The following is an 18,031-nucleotide window of genomic DNA, read 5'->3' as shown; positions in this document are numbered from 1 at the left end:
AACTCTTGTGAAGGATTCGGGCAGGATGGTGAGCGTTTAATTCCATCAAGGACGTCCTCAAAGGAAAAACTGACAAGACCACATGTACAAATATCTTCAATTCAACAATGTTGCCAGCCATGCTGTATGGCAGTGAAACGTGGGCACTGACGAAGAGAAGAACAGCGGCTGTTGGTAGCTGAAAGGGCAACGGAACGAGCTATGTTGGGAATTTCCCTTCTGGATTGTATCCCAAATGAAATGATTAGAGAACGCAGCGGTGTATAAGATACGATGGGCGGGCCACATAGCACGGTTCACGGACAAAAGGTGGATCGCAATCATTACTGAGTGCAGGACCGGCTTTAGGCCGATTTGGCCGATTTCCCCGAATTGGGCCCCGCGCGTAAGAGGGCCCCGCGCAGATTGGCAGCATCCCTGCCTGAAGCAAAGCTCTCCCGGAAGTAGCAGCTGTTGCTGCTAGGCAACCAGAGAGGCTGGCCGGCAGAGGGCTAGAGCTGAGGCAGCGGCTGTTGCAGGTCGGGAGGGGGGAGAAGGCACATGTGCTTTGCAGCCTTCCCCTCCCCTCCCCCCAACACTCGCCTGGAGGAGACGCCGAGGGGGCTTCCTGCAGTGGACCTCACTCACCTCGTCCCCACACAATCGGGCAGTGTCCCTGCCAGAAGCAAAACTCTGTGGCTCTCCGGGAAGCAGCAGCTCTTGCTGCTAGGCAACCAGAGACGCTGCGCTGGCCGGCAGAGGGCTAGAGCTGAGGCAGAGGCAGCCGCGGCTGTTGCAGGTCAGGAGGGGGGGAGGGGGGAGAAGGCACATGTGCTTTGCAGCCTTCCCCTCCCCTCCCCCCGGCAGTCACCTGGAGGAGACGCTGAGGGGGCTTCCTGTCCAGTGGGAGACAGGAATCTCTGCAGTGTGGACCTCACTCACCTGAGCAGCTGCTGGGGCTTCGGTCGGTGAGTGTTTGACCCTGTGATTCCCCATAGGTTTGTAATATTGGGTTGGTTTTGTGGGTTTGGGTGGTGTTGCTGTTTGAGGGTGAGTTTGTGCCTGCCTGTGTCTGTTTCAAAACTAAACTCGGGATCATGTAACCCAATAAACCCAGGAAGAAAGCTCCAAACCGGTACTTAGTGCTGTGAATTCCAGGTGAGAGAGAGAGCGGGGTTTGGACAAGGAAATCAAAACATCAAGAGGGGAGAATGCGTAAGGTCTGCAACAAGTCTCTGCTGAGACTTTTATCTCCCCCCGCCCCCCGAGAGAGGGGAAACTGAGGCACGGAGTGATCTGATTTCCCTCCCCAAATTATTTTGCAAAGGAGGGGGATGGGGGCTCCTATCCAAACCAGTTCCCTTCCCATCAACTCTGCTTCCCCTGCTGCAAGACCACTGTAGGGGCTGAATATTTCCATTAAACTCTGGCTCCTTCGTTTGCTCTGCAACAATAAAATAGACTGGCTTTGGGGGGGAGGAATAGCCCCCCCAAAGCTGTGTGGACATTAAGGGTTTTTTGGGGGGGGGCACGATAATATTCCAGATCAATCAAACGCCCAGCTCAGCTTTCTAGCTATCCAGCAGCTCTGGGGCAGGGAAGGAAGGTGCTCTTGGTGCAGAGTGGTCGCAAAACAGGGGTGAATTTAGCGGGGGGAGGTGTCCAGTTGAAATCCTGCCTGATGCAGCCACACAGAATCGCTGGCGGCGCTGGGAGAGGCCAGGAGTAGAAGCAGGTGGCCTGGGGGTGGGGGGACATTTGCCCTCAGTCCTGGGCTCTGGGATGGACTAGGCTGGGTGGTGGGTTCAGTCTAGTCTTCCAGCCTGTTGCTGTCCCTGGGGATTGTGGTTTTCATCTAGCTCCACCAAAAGTGTCTCTTAGATTCCTCTGCAGCAGTAAAGGATGCAACTTCGGGGGCAGGGCTGGTTGTAGCCAGTTCCTGTAGCCCCAGGGCTCAAGGGAAGTTCCAGAAGGAGGGGCTGGACGAAGCCAGCTCCTGTCCCTTAATCATCTCCCTGGAGGAGGGGGATGTACACCTTGTAGCAAGGAGGCCACCACAGCTGCTGACTGCCAGGAAGTTGCAGGTCAGCAGGGGGCAGGGCCTGCCCTGGGGTGCACAGAGGCGTGTGTCCCAAAGGTGGAAGTTGGGGACCTGGGGACCGCTGCGATGGGAACAGGCCCCAAGGACTCTAGCTGGAAGCAAACCCAACCTGAGTGAAAGGGTTGCATTTCTTGCATACAATAACTGATCAACAACATTCCCAAATTTATTTATAGCAATTCGAATCTTCCTGACTATTTCGGTAACTGTAGCCTCAGGAGAGAGGAGCTTCTCGAAGCTAAATCTAATTAAAACGTATCTGCGATCAACAATGCAGGAAGACCGATTAAACAATTTGGCAATCATGTCAATTGAATGCCAAGTAATGAAGAGCTTAGAGTTAGGCAATATACTGAAAGATTTTGTCAAACAAAAAGCAAGGAAGATAAAGTTTTAAAAACATATAGGTGAGATGTACAATAAAGTTCCTCTTAATGAACTTGATATTTATAATCTATGATGCAATGTATGTAATATATAATTTTGTTATTATTTATATAGTCATGGAAAGTAAATAATACATGGAAGAAATGAGAGGGGTTTTTTTTTAAGTGTTTTTTTTTTTTTAAGTCATCCCTGCAGGGGCCCTGTCGAAACTGTTCGAATTGGGCCCCGCACTTCCTAAAGCCGGCCCTGACTGAGTGGTACCCGCGAGAACAGAAAAGACCATCTGGTCGGCCTCCAAGACGATGGGAAGATGACATTGTTAAACGTTTCGGACAAACGTGGAGAAGAAAGGCAAGAATGCGAGAAGAATGGTAGACGTGTTGTGATCAGCGCAGTCTTAACGACAGCTGAAGATCAATCGATCCAGGTGATCCAGATGCTTTCTAGGACAGAGTCCTCTGTCCTGTAGGCATGGCCTGCATTCTGTGTTCTTAGCTGTATACATTTACATTGAGCCAAATTAAAACACATCTTATTTGCTTGTGCCCCACTAACCAAGCGATCCAGATCGCTTTGAGTCAGTGACCCGTTCTTGTCATTATTGACCACTCCCCCAGTTTTGTCATCAGCAAACTTTATCAGTGACGTGTTTATAATCAAGTTAAATAGCATAGGGCCCAGAGCCAATCTCCATGGGAGCCATTGGAGACAGATCTGCTGCATGACAATTCCCGGGTCACAGTTACATTTTGGTTGTGATATTGGTTCTGCACACTCTTGGGCCCTGCTAATTAAAATGACAGAGGTTTGTGCTGGCCCTTTGGACTCATAATAACACCACTTTATTATATTGCTATAACTCATTTCATCCCAAAGCATCTCATAGTGCCTCCGCTCTGCTCGCTAGTCCACTCCCATTTGAAGTGACAGGTGTAAGTGAAGCATGGCTTTTCCACTCAGCAGTCCTGGTGCCATCTCAAAGTCATGCTGATGAAACCTGAATTGCCATCCCACAACATCATGAGTTGGACTTCATTCCCTCATTCATCAATAGGATACACCAGCACGACAGGGAATCCCCTCACTTGCGTGTGACATGCAGCCACCTCTTGGGTGAAAGACCACTGCTGTTTAACAGCTCCCCTGCATAATGAGTCACACAATGAACACAGGAGCACCACATGCAATTTCAGCTGCAGGTGGGAGATAGGTAGAAAATGGGCTCCCCACCTCTGGGTATGTCTACACTGCCATCAGGAGGTGTGATTGCAGCGGGTGTAGACATACAGCAGCAGGTGTAGACATAATCTAGCTCGGGTTGGCAACCTTTCAGAAGTGGTGTGCCGAGTCTTCATTTATTCACTCTAATTTAAGGTTTCGCGTGTCCGTAATACATTTCAATGTTTTTAGAAGGTCTCTTTCTATAAGTCTATAATATATAACTAAACTATTGTTGTATGTAAAGTAAATAAGGTTTTTAAAACGTTTTAAGAAGCTTCATTTAAAATTAAATTAAAATGCCCCCTGGACCGGTGGCAAGGACTCGGGCAGTGTGAGTGCCACTGAAAATCAGCTTGCATGCCGCCTTTGGCACGCGTGCCATAGGTTGCCTACCGCTGATCTAGCGAGTTCAGAGACTGATAGCAGTGAAGCCACGGTAGCATGGCTTTCAGCATAGGCTGTGCAAGCATGCTGGATCCTGGGTAATTACTCAGGTGGCTAGGGTGTGCTGAAGTCTGTGCTACTGTGACGTCACTGCCATTAGTACCTGAGCTAACTAGATCAAAGCTTGCTTGGGTATGTCTTTGGGTATGTCTACACTACGGGATTAATCCGAATTTATATAATTCGAATTTTGGAAACAGATTGTATAAAGTCGAATGTATGTGGCCACACTAAGCACATTAATTCGCCGGTGTGCATCCATGTACCGGGGCTAGCGTCGATTTCTGGAGCGTTGCACTGTGGGTAGCTATCCCATAGCTATCCCATAGTTCCCGCAGTCTCCCCCGCCCATTAGAACTCTGGGTTGAGATCCCAGTGTCCGATGGGGCAAAAAACATTGCCGCAGGTGGTTCTGGGTACAGCCTCACCCCTCCCTCCATGAAAGCAACAGCAGACAACCATTTCGCGTCTTTTTTCCTGGGTGAACACTGCAGACTCCATACCATGGCAAGCATGGAGCCCGCTCAGCTCAAGACAGCAGTCATGAACATTGTAAACTCCTCGCGCGTTCTCGTGCAGTTTATGCTGAGCCAGGACCAAAAAAACGAGGCGAGGAGGAGGCGGCGACAGCAGCACAGCGACAAGCATGATGAGGACATGGACATGGACACAGAATTCTCTCAAACCGCGGGTCCCGGTGCTTTGGAGATCATGTTGTTAATGGGGCAGGTTCTATCCATGGAATGCCGATTCTGGGCCCGAGAAACAAGCACAGACTGGTGGGACCGCATAGTGTTGCAGGTGTGGGACGATTCCCAGTGGCTGCGAAACTTTCGCATGCGTAAGGGTACTTTCATGGAACTTTGTGACTTGCTGTCCCCTGCCCTGAAGCGCCAGAATACCAAGATGAGAGCAGCCCTCACAGTTGAGAAGCGAGTGGCGATAGCCCTGTGGAAACTTGCAACGCCAGACAGCTACCGGTCAGTCGGGAATCAATTTGGAGTGGGCAAATCGACTGTGGGGGCTGCTGTGATGCAAGTAGCCAAAGCAATCACTGAGGTGCTGCTACGAAAGGTAGTGACTCTGGGAAATGTGCAGTTCATAGTGGATGGCTTTGCTGCAATGGGATTCCCTAACTGTGGTGGGGCGATAGATGGAACCCATATCCCTATCTTGGCACCGGAGCACCAGGGTACCCAGTACATAAACCGCAAGGGGTACTTTTCAATGGTGCTGCAAGCACTTGTGGATCACAAGGGACGTTTCACCATCAACGTGGGCTGGCCGGGAAGGGTTCATGACGCTCGCGTCTTCAGGAACACTAATCTGTTTAAACGGCTGCAGCAAGGGACTTACTTCCCGGACCAGAAAATAACCACTGGGGATGTTGAAATGCCAATAGTTATTCTTGGGGACCTAGCCTACCCCTTAATGCCATGGCTCATGAAGCCATACACAGGCAGCCTGGACAGGAGTCAGGAGCTGTTCAACTACAGGCTGAGCAAGTGCAGAATGGTGGTAGAATGTGCATTTGGCCGTTTAAAAGGTCGCTGGCGATCTTTACTGACTCGCTCAGACCTCAGCCAAACCAATATCCCCATTGTTATTTCTGCTTGCTGTGTGCTCCACAGTCTCTGTGAAAGTAAGGGGGAGATCTTTATGGCGGGGTGGGAGTCTGAGGCAAATCGCCTGGCTGCTGATTACGTGCAGCCAGACACCAGGGCGATTAGAAGAGCACACCAGGAAGTGCTGTGCATCAGAGAAGCTTTAAAAACCAGTTTCATGACTGGCCAGGCTACTGTGTGAAATTTCTGTTTGTTTCTCCTTCATGAAAACCCACCCCCTTGATTGACTCATTCCCTGTAAGCAAACCACCCTCCCCCCTTAAATCACAGCTTGCTTTTAAAGGAAATAAAGTCACTATCATTTAAAAATCATTTATTTTTTATTAATTGATTATAAAAAGAGGGAGAGAACCCGGGTGGGGTTTGGGAGGAGGATCGGCGGGAAGGAAAAGGCCACTAAAAAAAGATTAAAAAAATGACAACCTTTTGCTTGAGCTGTCCACTGGGGTGGAATGGGAGGGGGTACGGAGCCTCCCCCCCCCCCCCGCGTTCTTACACGACTGGGTGAGGAGGCTATGGAACATGGTGAGGGGGGAGGGAGGTTATACAGGGGCTGTAGCGGCACTCTGTTATCCTGCTGCCGTTCCTGAAGCTCCACCAGACGCCGGAGCATGTCTGTTTGCTAACGCAGCAGCCCCAGCATTGCACCCTGCCTCCTCTGATCTTCCTGCCGCCACCTCTCATCTCGAGTGTCTCTTCTCTCCTCACGTTGGTCCCTCCTCTCCTCACGTTGGTCCCTCCTGTCCTCATGTTCACTGGCTTCTTTCTTATACTTTGAAACCGTGTCCTTCCACTCATTCAGATGAGCTCTTTCACTGCGGGTGGATTCCATGATTTCTGCGAACATCTCATCTCGTGTCTTCTTTTTCCGACGCCTTATCTGAGATAGCCTTTGGGATGGAGGAGGGAGGCTTGAAAAATTTGCAGCTGCTGGAGGGAGGGAAAAAAGGAGAGAATTTTTTTAAAAGATACATTTTGCAGAACAATGCTTATACTCTTTCACGGTGACCAACACTATTCACATTACATAGCACATGTGATTTCTGTGCAAGGTCGCATTTTGCCTCTTAATATTGAGTGCCTGTGGCTTTGCTGCTAGAGATCACAGACGCAGGTCCGGGCAACAGAATTCGGCTTGCACTGGTAAGCCATTGTCTTTCGGCTTCTGCGCCCTCCTTTCCCACATACCAAGCAAAGCCCGTTGAGTGCTGCGATTTTCCTGTTAACCTTCAGCAGCAGAAAACAAACTAACCCCCCCATCCAATTCTCTGGATGATCACTTTATCCCTCCCCCCACCGCCTGGCTGGTATCAGGGAAGATCCCTGCAGGAACCAAACTAACACCCCCCACCCCGCCATGAATTCTCTGGGATGATCGCTTTACCCCTCCCCCCACCGCGTGGCTGGTATCAGGGAAGATCCCTGCTAGCCAAACGCGAAAAGCTCTGGGCCAATTTCTCCCCCCCGCGCTTGGCTAACTGCAGGGAAGGATTTCTTTTCAGCCACAGGCAAACAGCCCAGTAGGAATGGCCACCTCTGTCCCCTTAATTAAATTCCCATATTTCAACCAGGTTACCATGAGCGATATCACTCTCCTGAGGATTACACAGCGAGATAAAGAACGGATGTTGCTTGAATGCCAGCAAACACCGGGACCATACGCTGCCAGGCTTTGTCATGCAATGATACCAGATTACTTGCTGCAAGCATGGCGTGGTCAAGTGTCCTACGGAATAAGGCTGCACTGCCCAGAAACCTTGTGGCAAGGCTTTTGGAGTACCTCCAGGAGAGCTTCATGAAGATGTCCCTGGAGGATTTCTGCTCCATCCCCAGACTTTTCCAGTAGCTGTACTGGCCGCGAATGCATCCCAAGTCCTCAGGGCAAAGTAATCATTAAAAAACGCTTGCTTTTAAAACAAGTTTTATATTTTAAAAGGTAAACTCACCTGAGGTCCCTTCCATGGGGTCATGGTCTTGGATACTGGCTTGGGAGGGTTGGGAGGTACTTCAGTCAGGCTGAGAAAAAGATCCTGGCCATTGGGGAGAACGGAGTGCTGGGTGCTCTCCGCAAGCTTGTCCTCCTCCTCCTCCTCCTCCTCTTCCCCGTCCGCAGAATCCTCAGATGTAGCTGATGAGATTATCCCCGCCTTGGAATCCATGGTCAGAGGTGGGGTAGTGGTGGCGGCCCCCCCTAGAACTGCATGCAGCTCGGCGTAGAAGCGGCATGTCCGCGGCTCTGACCCAAAGCGACTGTTTGCCTCCTTTGTTTTTTGATAGGCTTGTCTGAGCTCCTTGACTTTCACACGGCACTGATCTGAGTCCCTATTGTGGCCTCTCTCCATCATGCCCTTGGAGATTTTTTCAAAAGTTTTGGCATTTCGTCTTTTCGAACGAAGTTCTGCTAGCACTGAATCCTCTCCCCATATAGCGATCAGATCCAGTACCTCCCTTACAGTCCATGCTGGTGCTCTTTTTCGATTATCAGCCTGCATGGTTACCTGTGCTGATGAGCTATCTGTGGTCACCTGTGCTCTCCACGCTGGGCAAACAGGAAATAAAATTCAAATGTTCGCGGGGCTTTTCCTGTCTACCTGGCCAGTGCAGCCGAGTTCAGATTGCTGTCCAGAGTGGTCACAATGGTGCACTGTGGGATAGCTCCCGGAGGCCAATACCATCAAATTGCGGCCACACTAACCCTAATTCGAAATGACAATATCGATTTTGGCGCTACTCCGCTCGTCGGGGTGGAGTACAGAAATCGATTTTAAGAGCCCTTTATTTCGAAATAAATGGCTTTGTTGTGTGGACGGGTGCAGGGTTAATTCGATTTAACGCTGCTAAATCCGAATTAAAGTCATAGTGTAGACCAGGCCTTTGTGTGCTGCAGTGCTACTCCCCAATCGCAGTGTAGACTTACACTCCATTGGAACACCAGTTCTAACACTCCTACACCGGAGAAAGGGTCAGGGAATCCTTAGAAACCTCACTAACCTCAGGTGTACAGCTCATCATAATTCCCCTGCACTGGCTCCGAGGGAGAAAAAGCACCATCTACTGAATCACCAGCATCATTCCTTGCCGGACGAATGTTGGCTCCAATGGTCAGGGTGCAAGCCTGGAACGTAGGAGACCTAGCTTCACGTTTCTGCTCTGCTACAGACTCCCTAGGTGGCCTGGGGCATGTCACTTGGTCCAGATCCTCAGAAGTGTTTAGGCTTCTGTCTCCCATTGATTTCCATGACCTCTGAAGGTGATTGTGGTGTTGGGTGATGGCAACTGCCTGAGTACCTTGGAGGCGCTGGGCCTTGGTCACTCTGTGCCTCAGTTGCCTCATTTCCCTATCTGTAAAATAGGGACAATGATGCTTTCCTGCCTCACAGGGGCGTGAGGGTAAATATGCTAAAGATGGTGAGGTGCTGAGATGCTATGGGGATGGGGCCCAGATCAGTACACATCGAGGGGAAATTGCTGGGACACAGAGGCCCTTTGGTGGGTCACTACTCTGCAGCAGCAATTATGAGGCGGAGGCCCAAGGGTGTGAGCAACTCCTACCAGGCCTGACAAGTTCACTACACCTAAAACCCTGCTGACAGAGACTTCTCCCTGAATAGTGTCTTGTAAGGTAGCAAAGGAAAGGTGGTGACACAATGGTCCCTAATATCATTGCGAGATGTATGGATGGATGATATTTAAGGAGCTGGGTATATGTACTTGTGATGGGCATTCACCCCACACCAGCCCTGAAAGGGTTAAGGTGGCTAGGTGGGCTGGTTAATCCTGTAGGCTGCACCTGGAGGAGGAACCATGGAGCAATGAGGACTAATTAAAGGATGAAGCTTACCTGGGCAGGAACAGGTGTGGCTTATCTAGAGCCAGGTAGTTGAGGGCAGAATGGGGCTGCAGGGAGGAGGTTTGCAGTCCTTCTCCCTGAGACTAGGGAGAGCAGGGAATTTGGCCCAGGGGAAAGGATGTACCCGGTGAAGGGTGGAGAAGGAGCCTGATAGATGTAACATAGGAAGCAGTCCAGGGAATCAGTAGCAAGGTGGGGGACAGTGAAGACTTTAGCTGCTGGTTGTAGGGGCTCTGAGCTGGAACCCAGAGAAGAGGACGGTCCCAGGTTCCCCAACCAGTCACTGGGGAATTGGACAACTGTCTGGGACAGCTGATACAGAGACACTTTGATACACATGCCCCTAGAAGGGGAACACTACAGTGACCTGGCCAGAGGGCCAAGCCAGGAAGAGGGAGCAGTTGAGTCTGGCTAGAGAGAGGTGGAATGAGCCCCCACTGGAAGGGCATTGCAGGAACAGGCCTTTGCTAATTCCCAGCTGTGGCCACAAGGAGGCGCTCCAGTGGTGAGTAGAGCACCCCATGACAGTACTGAAAATCTATTTTAGAGTCTGTCTCCCAGGTAGGGTTGGCAAACAGGATTTTCCAGACAAGGAATGTATATATTCACCTATCTGCCAAGGCTCATATGTAGATTAAGTGTTGTAAGTCAACATAATGGAAACCCATTTTGCATATGGTGTCAACATCAGTGCATGAAGACAACTTGGAGCCAGCACACCAAGAAAGGAACCATGGGAGTTGCCCTGTCTCTGGGGTGCAAAGGCTATGAACTTTGGGGATATAAGTAGAAGGCAAAAAGGGCACCATTTTATCCTTCACTGAGTGTAACTGGGTTAAAAAAAAGAATTAGATAAGTCCATGGAGTACAGGTCCATCAATGGCTATGTTATGGTATGGACTAGGCCCTGAGGCCCACTGCTGGAGGCCTTGTGGCCTTGCCACACCCCATCCCAGAAAAGGGCAGTAGAGAGGTCTTCCAAGCTGCCTAGAGCAACTGTGTGGGAAACAGCCAATCAGGGCCCAGCAGGCTAGTATTAGAAGAGCTGCAGGGCCAGAGAGAGTTCAGTTCTTTGCTAGGCCCTGAGGTAAGGGTGAAGAATGTGCTGGAGCCATGGGGAAGTGGCCCAGGAAATTGTAGCAGCAACACAGTTTATTTAAAGGGACATGCCAGATGGCAGCTATCTATAGGGTGCCTGGGATGGGACCCAGAATAGAGGGCAGGTCCAGGTCCCCCCCAGCCACCGGGAAAGTGGCCTGGATTTTGATGCACCCCAGAAGGGGGACTGAAATCTTTTAGTGGCCCAGCTGATGAGCTAGGCCCAGAAAGACCCAGAGAGGTGGAGAGTCTCCAAGGAGGGAGCCCGGGGGACATGGCCCCACACCAGGGTCGGGACTGCTTAAAGAGCAGGGGTAATTTGAGGGAGTCCAGAAGGGGCTGAGAGACAGTTTGGACCAGGGTATTGTGATAGGCCCTGCTGGACTGATTGTAGAGCGAGCCTCAGGATAGGAGGAGGAGGATAGGTGTAGGATAGGTCCATTACATGGAGAATAGGTCCATCAGTGGCTATTAGCCAGGATGGGCAGGAGTGGTGTCCCTAGTCTCTGTTTGCCAGAATCTGGGAATGGGTGACAGGGGATGGATCACATGATGATTGCTTGTTCTGTTAATTTCCTCTGGGGCACCTGGCACTGGCCACTGTTGGAAGACAGGATACTGGGCTGAAATAGGCCCCCAGAAGGGGTTTGCTTTGCTTTTATCACACAGACTGTATGTGACTCGGCCAGAGGGCTGAGTCACCAAAGACCCACCACAAACAGGTAGAGAGAGAATGCAGGCACACACACTCAGCCAGGGGGCACTCGGAAGAGATGAGTGCAACTCCATTATAGGCTATTAGCCAACAAGGTCAGGGTGTCCCTAAGCCTTTGACTGCCAGATGCTGGGAGTAGATGACAGGGGATGGATCACTTGATAATTGCTCTGTTCTGTTCATAGAATCATAGAATCATAGAATATCAGGGTTGGAAGGGACCTCAGGAGGTCATCTAGTCCAACCCCCTGCTCAAAGCAGGACCAATTCCCAACTAAATCATCCCAGCCAGGGCTTTGTCAAGCCGGGCCTTAAAAACTTCCAAGGAACGAGATTCCACCACCTCCCTAGGTAAAGCATTCCAGTGCTTCACCACCCTCCTAGTGAAATAGTGTTTCCTAATATCCGACCTAGACCTCCCCCACTGCAACTTGAGACCATTGCTCCTTGTTCTGTCATCTGCCACCACTGAGAACAGCCGAGCTCCATCCTCTTTGGAACCCCCCCTCAGGTAGTTGAAAGCAGCTATCAAATCCCCCCTCATTCTTCTCTTCTGGAGACTAAACAATCTCAGTTCCCTCAGCCTCTCCTCATAAGTCATGTGCTCCAGACCCCTAATCATTTTTGTTGCCCTCCGCTGGACTCTTTCCAATATTTCCACATCCTTCTTGTAGTGTGGGGCCCAAAACTGGACACAGTACTCCAGATGAGGCCTCACCAATGTCGCATAAAGGGGAACGATCACGTCCCTCGATCTGCTGGCAATGCCCCTACTTATACAGCCCAAAATGCCATTAGCCTTCTTGGCAACAAGAGCACACTGTTGACTCATATCCAGCTTCTCGTCCACTGTGACACCTAGGTCCTTTTCTGCAGAACTGCTACCTAGCCATTCGGTCCCTAGTCTGTAGCAGTGCATCGGATTCTTCTTTTGGACCAATCCTCCAATCCTCCAATTTGTCTAGGTCCCTCTGTATCTGAACCCTACCCTCCAGCGTATCTACCATGCCTCCCAGTTTAGTGTCATCTGCAAACTTGCTGAGAGTGCAGTCCACACCATCCTCCAGATCATTAATAAAGATATTAAACAAAACCGGCCCCAGGACCGACCCTTGGGGCACTCCGCTTGAAACCGGCTGCCAACTAGACATGGAGCCATTGATCACTACCCGTTGAGCCCGACGATCTAGCCAGCTTTCTATCCACCTTACAGTCCATTCGTCCAGCCCATACTTCCTCGATCTGCTGGCAATGCCCCTACTTATACAGCCCAAAATGCCGTTAGCCTTCTTGGCAACAAGAGCACACTGTTGACTCATATCCAGCTTCTCGTCCACTGTGACCAGTAGGTCCTTTTCTGCAGAACTGCTACCTAGCCATTCGGTCCCTAGTCTGTAGCAGTGCATTGGATTTTTCCGTCCTAAGTGCAGGACTCTGCACTTATCCTTGTTGAACCTCATCAGGTTTTTTTTGGACCAATCCTCTAATTTGTCTAGGTCCCTCTGTATCTGATCCCTACCCTCTAGTGTATCTACCACACCTCCTAGTTTAGTGTCATCTGCAAACTTGCTGAGAGTGCAGTCCACACCATCCTCCAGATCATTAATAAAGATATTAAACAAAACCGGCCCCAGGACCAACCCTTGGGGCACTCCGCTTGAAACCGGCTGCCAACTAGACATGGAGCCATTGATCACTACCCGTTGAGCCCGACGATCTAGCCAGCTTTCTATCCACCTTACAGTCCATTCATCCAGCGCATACTTCTTTAACTTGCCGGCAAGAATACTGTGGGAGACCGTATCAAAAGCTTTGCTAAAGTCAAGGAATAACACATCCACTGCTTTCCCCTCATCCACAGAGCCAGTTATCTCCTCATAGAAGGCGATTAGGTTAGTGAGGCACGACTTCCCCTTGGTGAATCCATGCTGACTGTTCCTGATCACTTTCCTCTCCTCTAAGTGTTTCATAATTGATTCCTTGAGGACATGCTCCATGATTTTTCCAGGGACTGAGGTGAGGCTGACTGGCCTGTAGTTCCCCGGATCCTCCTTCTTCCCTTTTTTAAAGATGGGCACTACATTAGCCTTTTTCCAGTCATCCGGGACCTCCCCTGATCACCATGAGTTTTCAAAGATGATGGCCAATGGCTCCGCAATCACATCCGCCAACTCCTTTAGCACTCTCGGATGCAGCGCATCCGGCCCCATGGATTTGTGCTCATCCAGTTTTTCTAAATAGTCCTGAACCGCTTCTTTCTCCACGGAGGGCTGGTCACCTCCTCCCCAAACTTATGACTGTTAATTCCCTTTGGCCACTGTCAGAGACAGGATACTGTGCTTGATAGACCATTGGTCTGACCCAGTATGGCTGTTCTTTTGAGGAAGCAAAAAGGACAGTGTTTTTTGCATTCATGAGAGGGGGATCCTAGCCCTGTAGGATGGAGATGCTGGGAGATTGCTTTAGCCTGGGAGATGTTAGCCAGTGGTTTTAGCCTGTTAAAGTGGAGTTTAGACTCTAGGACGCATGTTATACCTTCTGTTTTATATGTAACCATATTCGTTATCATCATTATCCTTATTCACAATCTCTTAAATCTCAGCCTTTGGTAATAAACTTATGACTGTTTGCATTATAAATGTATCTCAGTGCTGTGACGGTACATAAGAGCTGACTCTCAGTTGAATCAAACAAGCTTGTGAGTACACTGTCCCCTTGGCAATAGCAAACCTGGTACCTTCTGAGTGTCCAGTGACAGAGGCTGAGTACACAGGGGAGTACTTTCAAGGGCCTTGGGTGCACCTACTGTTAACCTGCAAGGCAGAGTAAGGGCTGACAGCGCCCTGAGGAAATTGTTTGGGTGACTAACAGGCTGGTGGGTCAGGGAGCTGACACCCAGTTAAGCACCAACAAGTCTGCCTCTCTCTGGAGGCAGAGCGGTAACAAGGGGACACAGCCCTGGGCACCGTGAGAAAGCGTCACTGTCTCCCATGCAGGTACACAGGACATGTACTGCTTACCTTACCAGAGCACAAAGCAGCTGCACTATGGCTGTACAAACACAGGGAGAGAAAGTGTAATCTGGTGCATCCCCTGGCCACATGCAAGCAAAGGCTCAGGCTAGTGCACGTTTGGGCTTTGTGGCGTGACCTGGCAAGGTTGTGGCAGGAACAGGCCTTTGCCATGGGGAAGGGGAGGGCAGAAAGAAGACCGGGGCGGGGGGGGGGGGAAAGGCTGGGAGCCTTTCCAAAGTGATACTGAGCCGACACAGGGTGGTAAGGGCTGCTTACTGTATGCTTGTTAACAGAGCTGCCAAGCCCACAGCTGCTGGTGGCCCTGCTCCCTAGCAGAGAACACTTTGACACAGCACAGTTTAATTCAGCTCATTGTAATTCTGTCTGCAGGACCATGTTTGTGGAGCTTTTCTGCTTATTACAGTGGGGACATCTGTCTGCAGTTCCCAGCCTCAGGTCCCCCCGCATTGCCTCCAACATGCTGTGTCACGAGCCACCAGGCGGGTGCTTGCTCTGCCATCCATCTTTTCCCCCAACCCTTCTCAGGCCCGTAACTCTGTTTGTGTGCCATGATCCTGCACTGTAGCAGAGTCGGCAAATTATTAACGCACGTGTGAAATACGAAGACACTTTGCATGGATTGCCTACATCTGGGAACTGTGAAGACGGGGGAGAAAGAAAGAAAGTAAGAACTGGAAGATCCTTATTAAGAAAGACCCCAGTACCCTGCAATAACGGCCAATGCCCCAGCAGTGTCACTGGTGCCAGCTGAAGGTTTGGCCCATTACTATTGAGCACTGGAGTATTGCAACAGTAGGCTCCTAGGTCAGAGGGGGGGGCGACAATTTGGCCATCTGGAAGAGGAGACCTAGGCTTTCTGCTTTTCCCGCCTTGGTAACAAGCCTGAAAGGGAATTTTTCTGCATGGGGCAGGGAGTGAGGAGAAGAGCCTCAGTGGAAATAGAGTGATGCTGAGGGGGGCAGTGTGGCCAAGTAGTGAGGATAGGAGACAGCGAGTGAGGAGTCCTGGGTTCTCATCCCAGCTCTGCTACTGACTTGCTGGGTGAGCTGGGGCAGGTCCCCTCCCCTCTCTGCCGCTCAGCCCCCCATCGGTAAAAGGGGCAGGGCTGCTGCTGCTTACTAGCTTTTGTAAAGCAGGGTGAGACCCGCGGACACAACGCATTCTAGGAAGTGAGATTGAGACATGCTGTTGGAGGAGGCAGCTCTGGTGTTGTGCTGACTCTCCCAGCTCCGTGTGAGCATAGCTCTGGGCAATGAGGGAGCTGAGACACTCAGCCCCTCCACCTGGCACCCCCTCCCAGCCTCACAATGGCAGCACTTCCAGGGGAGCTGAGGGAGCTGGAGCAGACCAAGCCAGGTGCTGGTGATTCTCCGAGCAGGCCTCTCACAGCCTCCCTGTCCCACCAAAGAGGGTCTCCGGAGGGCTGGGGCAAAGGGACTCCAGGCAGCCATCTTGGGTGAGAAGAGTCGCACACCTGCGTCCCTGATCTGGTCCAAAATGCTGCCTCAGGAGGGAGCTGGGACTCAGATGGATGCAAACTCTTTTGCAGTCAGTCTCTATGATGTGCCAGACTGGTACGCTGGGTCTAGGCCCCATGGGCGTTGGGGGAGTTGGGAGCTGATGTCAATCCAGATCCAAATGTTGCTGTTTGGGCCCACCCCATCATCCAGGGGTATAACTGGGAATTGCCCTGTGTGTATGCAGGGGTGTTGAGATGTATCCATATAAGCAGCCTGCCTGTGTGTATACAGGTCTACATTGGGGTGCCACCTGTCCAAGTTTCCCAGGATTGTCTTGTTTTTGAGGAAGCTGTCCTGGATGAAATGGTTCAGAGGTCCCATTTTTTGTACCTCGCAGGTGGCAGCCCTAGCCTAGACAGAGATCCACAGGTGTTTAGCTGTGTATATGCAGGGCTAACGCAGACCGAAACAGGAGGGGAAGCACCCACTGCCCCAGACAAGGAGGAAGGGAAGCAGCTTACCCAAGCCAGGAAGGGGTTCACGTCCATTCCCCTTCTCTCTGTGTTTCCCCTTGTGAGCGTAGATGGTGGGGGTGTGGCTGTGTATAGATGGATGGGAATCCTTAGGACTTGAGTGGATTCATGTTCAAATCGATTCCAAAGGGGAACCAGCATGTCCCTAATCCTGATTTCCCCTTCCTCCAGAGTCATGCTTGGAAACAAGGAGTCACAGTATTCCTGCAAGCAGCATCTCCTGTGCCAATTCTGCGCACAGTGCCGCCAAGCCGTCGGACGCCGTGCCCTGGGGTGGCTTTGGTATTTCCCATGCAGTGAGCAGATGCCTGAGTCAAAGGCGGCTCTGAAGTCCTTCCCTGGGAACAGTCGGATGCCTGAGCTGTCTCTGAGCTCACCAAGCGGAGCTGATGCCATGTCAGCACATAAGGACTCCAGATCCCTGCAACTAAAATGTTCCGTTTGCAGCAGAGGGTTAGAAAACCAGAGCTTCCAAAACAAATGGGACTTGTTGACCTGAGCACTGGGAAATGCTGCCAAGATGCTGTTGGGAGTGAAAGTCCAAGCAAACATTTGTTTAATCCCCTCCCACTCCCCCTTTGCAGGGTCAACATGCTCAAAACAAACACTTTAAGGACCAATTCCCAGCCCCTTTTCCATTCCCCCTCCCTCCGGATGTGTCAGTGCAGGATGGCACAGGACACCTTGGGCAGCTCATTGCAGCTGTCCCTGAATCAATCAGGCAACCACTGCTAAGCCATGGACTGAACACCATGGGGCTGATTTCCCCCACTGCCCCATGTGGGTCTCAGCAACCACCACATGCTTAAGGAGCATGCAAGAGCTCTGCTTTATTCTGAGTCCAGTTCTAACTGGCTGTGCACAACAACAAGAGGAAACTCTTTAGGTGTGGCTGCACTGCAGCTGGAGAGCAGACAACACACACTCACTTCGACGGAGCTATTGTGCTTTAAACAGCAGTGTGGGCGGGGCTAGTCACCCCAAGTACAATCCCATCCGAGACCATAGGTATAGAGCTAGCCCCTCTCGCCCCCCCTTCCACCATAGCTACACTGCTATTTTTAGCATGTTAGCTGGGTCAAAGGTAGCGCGTCTATGTCTACCTGAACTGGAAATTACACTTCCAACTCCTGTGCAGACAAACCTTCAGTCTGGGAAGCTCAGCCCGTAACGGCAAAGTCCCTCACACTACACCCTGCACAGAGTCCAATTATACATCCCAGTGCAAAGAGAGTTGAAACGGGATATAAAAGGCTCCCAGTTGGTTTAGTAGCATTTCACATGCACTTTGCACTGGTGTAATGAATGCAGGAGGTACAAGGCAGTGGAGAACCAAGCCCAAGATCTCTTCCCTCCTCACTTTTATTCTAGAGGGTGCCCCTTGGTCTAGGGCTGCCAACTTTGTAATTGTACAAAACCGAACACCCTTGCCCTGCCCCTGCCCTGCTTCTTCCTCGAGGCCCCGCCCCTTCTCTGAGGCCCTGCCCCCCTCTCACTCCATCCCCCTCCCTCTGTTGCTCCCTCTCCCCCACCTTGAGTCACTCATTTTCACTGGACTGGGCAAGGGGGTTGGGGTATGAGAG

At 51.0% G+C, this 18,031-nt stretch overlaps 1 long non-coding RNA gene across 1 annotated transcript in view; it reads right to left on the bottom strand.

Annotated features, from left to right (window-relative positions):
* The window catches only part of LOC113406041, a 55,919-nt gene extending 39,180 nt beyond the window's left edge, over positions 1-16,739 (bottom strand). Inside the window, exon 1 of the long non-coding RNA XR_003369629.2 lies at positions 16,437-16,739. This is a non-coding gene — a long non-coding RNA (uncharacterized LOC113406041). The remainder of the gene's footprint in view (positions 1-16,436) is intronic.
* Between the last annotated feature and the right edge of the window lie 1,292 nt (positions 16,740-18,031).

This window comes from Terrapene carolina, unplaced genomic scaffold (genome assembly GCF_002925995.2).
Source record: "Terrapene carolina triunguis isolate 2854851 unplaced genomic scaffold, T_m_triunguis-2.0 Scaffold67, whole genome shotgun sequence".
Classification (NCBI taxonomy): domain Eukaryota; kingdom Metazoa; phylum Chordata; order Testudines; family Emydidae; genus Terrapene; species Terrapene triunguis.
The sequence above is the reverse complement of the archived record's forward strand: the minus strand, read 5'-3'. Positions and strand labels throughout refer to the sequence as shown.